Here is a 6,690-nt window from a genome sequence, read left to right as displayed (position 1 = left end):
ACATTTTGATAATACATTTGAACACATAAATGCTTCTAATGCCCTTCTAATTTTTAAAATTTATTTTTAAAATTTTAATTTGTTAAATATTATTTTTTAAGAGAAACATTGGATACAATTTTGATTATTTTCAGCAAAGCATAAGAAACTACAGGCATGGAAAAGGACCACTCATGTTAAACAGAACTCAGATCTGTTCATATCAAACACAGCTTCACTGATGCTGAATTTTACTGTTCACTGGACTTATTCAGGAAGCTTGTTAAAACTGTACACTCTTGAAAAGCACCAGACAGAGATTTTCATTCAGCAGGTTTCTTTTTTTTTCCTTTTTCTTCTTTTTTTTTGGGTGGGGGGCAACATTAGTGTTAATGCTAGGGATTGAAGAATCTAAGACCTTACGCATGCTAGGCACATGCTCTATCACTGAGCTACATCCCAGCTCCAGCAGTAGACTCTGATACTGGCCAAGAAGTCTGATTTTCAATTAAATATGCCCATGTCAGTCTGATGAAGATGTTGCAAAAATTTGGAGAAAAATTTTTTATGCGCTGACTAACTTACAATTAAACAGCACACATGGAAAATGTTCAAAGATATGTATGTTCAAATAGAAGAACAGAATGATAGCATTATTCATAGTTCTGAGAATGTATTTTCCAGTATTATTCAAAATCAGAAATTTATTAACCTAGGCAGGCTTTTTGAGATTTCAGAAGTTTCCATAAATCTTTGAAGAAATTGGCTAGACAGTAGGGTACCCAGGTAAAAAGGGACAATTAGAAAGAAGTGAAATTTCCTTTTTTACAGAAATCCTAATAATTAAAGCAGACAACTTACAATACCTTCTAAATTAGGCTATGCAATTTGCCTAAGTGAATTACAGAAAAATAATTAACATATAACATTTTAAAATCATTTATCTCACTGTTTCCTTTCATTTCTAGTTATTACATTCTCTTTTTCATAAAATGAACTTACTGTATATAATTTTCATAAAATAATTATTCAACTGACAAACATGTTTAATATTTTCAGAGAAATGCCATTAAATCTTGGAGTAATAGACATGTTAGGATGTCAAAATGAAGACTGGAATCCATTCATATTATTGAATAGTATCTTATATTTAGCTTTTATTTTTTATTAAAAATAGTCAAGCAGATATCTAACATATATTGTAATATATAACATTTAATTTTAAATGAAGTAATATAAATAATGATTATGTATCTCAGAAAATTTCATTTGTGCTTTCGTTTAATTAATTTAACATATATGTATTTACATATATATATATATATATAATTTATTTTATATACTTTCAAAATCTGATCTTATAGAAAATTAGTTTTCATATTTTTCCTATAACACCCTAACACAACCCTTACTCCATTATATTTGCATAAAAATGGTAATCTTTAAAAATATACTCCAAAGACAATGAAAGTCAGCTCATAAAAATAAATTTAATGTTAGTATAAAGAATTACAAATGCCTTTAAAACATCCCAGAATTAATACTACCCTCAGTATTTTTGATAATATAGAAATAAAATGGAAATTTGATAGCTAAAGAAATAACTTTTGTAAAGGATTCTGAATATCAATTTAATATTCATTAGTATACATTGCAGCAATAAAGTTTTTCATTCTTATTATTTTTTATGAATGTAATCAACATTTTCTTTTTTCTAACTGTAAATGAGAGATTACATTTTTTATGCTTTTTATGGTGAAATATTAGATTAATTTTATGGCAAGTCCTGAAAGTTCATTTCCTTTCACCATCAATCCAGTTTTTCCTTTATTGCAGAATTATACTTACAAATAAAATCATTTGAGGAATGTCATATTAAAAAAGTGAGCATAATATAGCATGTTTTCAGGTTCATAGAGTAAACTATTAATTTCTAGAAAAATTCTGTTTAGTTTTCACATTTCTCACTGAAATGGGGAAGATAAAAGGTAGTTAATGTCAGCAAATGGTGCACAGATTTGATATGCTGCAACTGTAACAAGGTTTCTTTCTAGCTAGCTCATCACTGAACAAATTTAATAAAAATATTTGCAAACCATTTTTAAAGTGTTAAAGCAAATTCTACTTAAGAAAATGTTTCAAATATTTTATAAATGACTATGTAAACAAATGAATATATTTCATGCAAATTTTAGTAGTTATTTCTTGGTCAAGCTATTGAGATATACACTGTATTAACTTCCGAGTGTTTCAATGGGCAACCAACACACTGAAAGAAAAATTTAAAATAAAGCAGCTTTTAAAAGCAAGTGCTATATTATCTATCAAATACTTTAATTTGTTCATATCCTTAATATATCTAATTCCACCAATATTATAAAGTATAATTTTAGTACAGTATAAAAATTTTCAGATATTTCTCACCTTTTAAGACAATTTCAGTGTTTAAAATGAATATTTAAAAAGCTGCTTTTCTACTTGGTTTTTCCCTTAACAATGTGACTGTAGTGGTAATTAGGGAATAATTAATACAGAGTCAATTAGTTAAATTGATAAGAACATCTGAATAGGTTAAGAAGCTGGATTTCTACAGTTGGGCTTGCTAAATGATCATCATCTCACTTGAGAGCAAGAAAAATGAACAGCAAGTGAAAGCAAGGTAGCAGAAAATGATAAAATAAGCAAGCATATGTTTATTTGTTATTAGAAGTCACATTAAATAAAGCTACTTAACTGAACAGCAGAATCGACTTAAAATATTAAAAAAAGAAACAGGTTGTATAACACATGTAATTAGTTGGTATGTGTCTTATGGAGATAGAAACCTTTCCTATTATACAGAATTGTTACAAATAAACCGTTAATGGTATTTTCATCATTATTAACATTTCAAAAATTTTAGCAATTATTTTGCAATTTTATTATAAAATTGAGTTTTTAATGCTGTTCTGTGAATTGGAGAATTCTCAATGAAAATGAAAAGGCAAAAATGTTTCTGTGGAAATCTTTGCCTAATTTTCCAGCAACTAATCATTTTTTACATAATTTTTTTTTCATAAATAGAAATGAGGCAATTCACTCAGAAGTAGTCATTTTTTTATCCTATTTAAGATGAGTTGGCCTGAACTAAGGACTCTCCTCTCTGTTCTCCTTGTGACTAGTATGCATTACTTCCATGAGCCAGCTGACCAATTTTAAAGTAGTCTGCATTCATAGTACACAACTTATATAATTGATTTATACTAAGTCTCTATAAGACTGAGGTCCCAATATGGATTAGAACTAAAAACTGGCCCCAGTATTTATATCACAGCTAGTTACCTGGGGCATAATTATTCAGATACACTAGTATTTCTGCTCCCTTTTGAGGCTTCCCCAACAGAAAGAAAGGCTCTTAATGATAGAACTGTATTCCTTATGTATACCATACATATACTTGCATCACTATTTCAGCATCCAACAATGCCAAAATTCACTTACGCTATATAGTTTTACAGATAGTGATCAGCCTCAGTGGAAAAATGTTATATTTCTACAATTAATAATATATAGAGGAAGACAGGGGTATGTGCATGAGTGTGTGTGTGTGTGTGTGTGTGTGTGTGTGTATTTGTGTCTTCTGAAAATAAAAAAAAGAAGTGGTGCTCTGTTATTTGTTGGTGAGGCAGTCCTTTAGTCATCTTACTTTTAAATGTTTGCACAGTCATGCTGTAATTTATGAGTCACTGATTTTTAAGTCCTAGAATGAAACCAACAGAACCGCACATATGAAAGCAGAATAAAAATTAAACAAATGGAGTGAATCCATAATTGTGATAAATAAAATACAGAAGCTAAAGAATAAACAGTTCAATACTGAAATTGAGTATATATTCAGATGAGATAACATTTAATTTTCATAAATCAACTGTCAGAGTGTATCATGGTTTACATATGAGGTTTCCTCCAAAAACTCTTGTGTGAGACAGTGTTAAGAACATTTAGAGGTGAAATTAGTTTTAATCTAATCAGTGCATTAATCCTCTGATAGGGATTAACTGTAAGGCAGGTGGGGTGTAGCTGGACAAGGTGGGTCCCTGAGGGTATGGCTTTGGGGTATATATTTTGTCTTTTTTGAATAGCACTCTCTCTCTCTCTCTCTCTGCTTCCTGGTGGCCATATCCTAAGCCACTTTCCTTTACCTCACACTTCTGCCATCATGGCTTGCCACCTCTCCAGGCCAGATCAATCTATATATGGATTGAGACCTCTGAAACTGAAGCTAGAGGACAAAAGGAAGATAATAAATAATTGTGTATAATCAGGAAGATGGAGGTTGGTTGCAAAGGAAAGGAAATCAAATGTTGTTGCCAAGGTAACCTGCTCCAGGGATTGTTTCTCCATGCAGGGAGTTGTAAGAGTTGTTAATTAGTGACTACTGGACTTCTACCTTCCTGCCTGGCTTACTCTACCTTTTGGCCCACCTTTTGGGTCACTTGTCACATAGGCATGATGGGGAAAGGAGAAAGGCAAGGTAAGGGTAGAAGGAGAGCAGAGAACAAAGAAATTCTAAAACCTCAAAAGGTCAAAGATGCCCCCACTTCTTTGGATATCCAGCTCTGGGGCCCCTTCTCTGTGGAGAAATCTATCTTTGTTCTTCTTTAAATAAAACTTGCATTCTTTGCTTATCTTGGTGTTTCTTGGATATTCAGTTTTCAGATCTAAGGAAATGGAACTCAGCCCTGATTGATTTTTATCACCTCTAGTACCAAAACCATGAGACCTCAACTAAACTTTTCCTGTGATAATTGTTCTCATCGGATCTTCTGTTCACAGCAACAAAAGTGCCCAATAAAGCAAACTGGCATTGCAAAAAGGGGTGGTTGCTGAGACTAACCTGACTAAGTGGTTAAGAAGCTTTTGGACCTTTTTGAAGTTTGTGGGAGAAATTTTGAAAAAAAAAAGTACAGTTGCAATCTGGAAAAGTTTTAGATTGTTATAAGTAGATCTTAATGGGCAATTCTGATGGAATTTTAGACTGCCAGAATGCCAAGAGGACTGTTGATTGTACATACTGGACTCATGAAGTTTCAGAAAAGAAGGAGGACTCTACTGGAAATTGGACTGGAGGCCATTCATATTACATTCTAGCTTAGAAGTTTTTTACGTTTTGCCCATGTCCTCAGAATTTCTGTGAGGCACAAATTAAAGGTGACAGATTAATTAATCTGGTGGAAGAAATTTCAAGACAGCATAGCCTTCAGGGGGTAGCATGATATTTGTCACCCACATCCTGCCTTGGCAATGAAATCAGGATCATCCCATGTGAATTGGGCTGGCAACAAAAAAGACCACACAAACACAACATAGCTTTTTCGGGAGTCAGGGATGGCTCTGTGACCTCAGGGGTCAGCTTCTGTGCTATAGGGCAAGAGGAGCAAGGGAGGCAAAAGAGTGAACACACCCCAACCCCCCTACTTATAGGGGAGAAGACATTAAATAGAATATTCCACCCAAATAAGGCAAGGGGTAGGGTTTCAAAGGGTGGAGTCTTCCTTGATGGTGTCTTGTAGTCAGCAGATTGATTGACATCTTGGCAAGTTACACCCATCTCAGGTGCTCTGTGGGATTGCAGGCAGAGTGAGAGGAAAGGCACTTTTGTGTCATACAGCCCAATCAGGGAGCAACAGCAGATCAGTCCCCTCATATGCTCAAATGAGCATAGCTCACACACACAGCCCATTGGTAGCTCAAGACAGATATTGCTGGCAGGCTTTAGCCAAGTTTATTGTGATAATCAAGAGCAGAAAGTAGAACCAAAGATTTGAAAAAACTTGCAGTTTATCCAGAAAGCTGTGAGCAAAACTGGGACTAATAAAGCTGTGGTAGTTAAGGTGAAAACAGCCACCAAAGAGATGCTCCAAAAGAAACAATAGCAAAGATGGCTTGAGGGAATCTCAAGAACTGGCAAGACCACACCCATCTCAGGCTCAAGGATGCAAAAGTAAAAATTATTTTGAGAAGAGATGAGTGGGATATGCTGCTTGCAAATGGGAGCCTAGGAATTTTTTTCACCATGCTCAGCCACCCAAGCACTCAGTGGTTGCTGTAGTTGTGGTCCCAGGAGGTCTTGCTACTGCTTGAGATGGTGGCACACCTTACTTTCAAACATGTGGTGTTGGTTCTGCAGGATTGCAGAATGCTGGAGTCAGGGTACCATGGTGGCTTTCACTGAGATTTCAGAGAGGGGGACAGACCAGGCAAATTGATGCAGGATTAGATTCCCTACAGGCTGACCCCTGAAAGGGTGATGCATGGAGATGTGAGGTAGAAACCAAAGTTGCAGTGGAGACTCCTCAAGTTTATAAGATTCCAGCATTGTAGAATGTCAGCCAAGAAAAGCTATAAGAATTGAACAGAGATAAGCCAATACAGAGGGCATGTGGAGTACTACCTGTAAGACCTCAGAGGAGGAGCTACACAAGTCCTTTGGAGAAAATACAACAATGCCATGTTCCCTGTTGAGAGCCACAGCTGAAGGGGCCCCAGCAAACTTTCAGACTGCCAGCTGATGATTGGCTCACAGCGGCCCCAGCAACATCTAGCTGATTGGCTCCTCTGCGGTGATGCTCATTGGAGATGCTCATTGAGCTGTTTCACCGCCCTTTCAGACTACCAGCTGATGATTGGCTCACAGTGGCCCCAGCAACATCTTGCTGATTGGCTCCTCTG

Source organism: Callospermophilus lateralis, chromosome X (genome assembly GCF_048772815.1).
Source record: "Callospermophilus lateralis isolate mCalLat2 chromosome X, mCalLat2.hap1, whole genome shotgun sequence".
NCBI classification, from domain to species: Eukaryota; Metazoa; Chordata; class Mammalia; order Rodentia; family Sciuridae; genus Callospermophilus; species Callospermophilus lateralis.
Note: the sequence above shows the minus strand (reverse complement) of the source record.